Raw genomic sequence first — 451 nt, 5'->3', positions numbered from 1 at the left:
CGTTGGCGGGAGCGGTGCGGGGTGCGCGGCGGCCGCCCCGCCGTCCCCGCTCGGTTCCCCCGGTGAACCGCTCACCGGCCGCAGAGGAGCGCCCACAGACGCCACCGCGGACGCCGCTCCTGCCGGGCAAGGCCGCCAGCGATCCAGCGGCAGAAACGCCCTCGCCCGTACCGAAGGCAGGGCGGCCTAGCGCCCCGTGGGGCCTGGGCCGGGGAGCGCCCCGCGGCGTCCCCGTGGAGCGAGGGCCCGGTGCCTTCCTCCGCGAGTAACCGGGTCTCTCCCCTCTCTCCCAGCCGGACCTGGGGCTGGGCTTCCCCCGCCCGGTACCGGGCCCCGATGGGAGAAGGAGGTCTCCAGCCGTCCCGGGGGCAGAGGCCCTCGTCTCAGGGGGAACCCGCTGAGAGGCCGAGGAGGGCCGTGGGGCGCGGAGCAGCCAGCGTCCCGGGGGGCC

The sequence above is a fragment of the Haliaeetus leucocephalus genome, unplaced genomic scaffold, assembly GCF_000737465.1.
Source record: "Haliaeetus leucocephalus isolate CR32 unplaced genomic scaffold, Haliaeetus_leucocephalus-4.0 Scaffold163, whole genome shotgun sequence".
NCBI lineage: Eukaryota > Metazoa > Chordata > Aves > Accipitriformes > Accipitridae > Haliaeetus > Haliaeetus leucocephalus.
Note: the sequence above shows the minus strand (reverse complement) of the source record.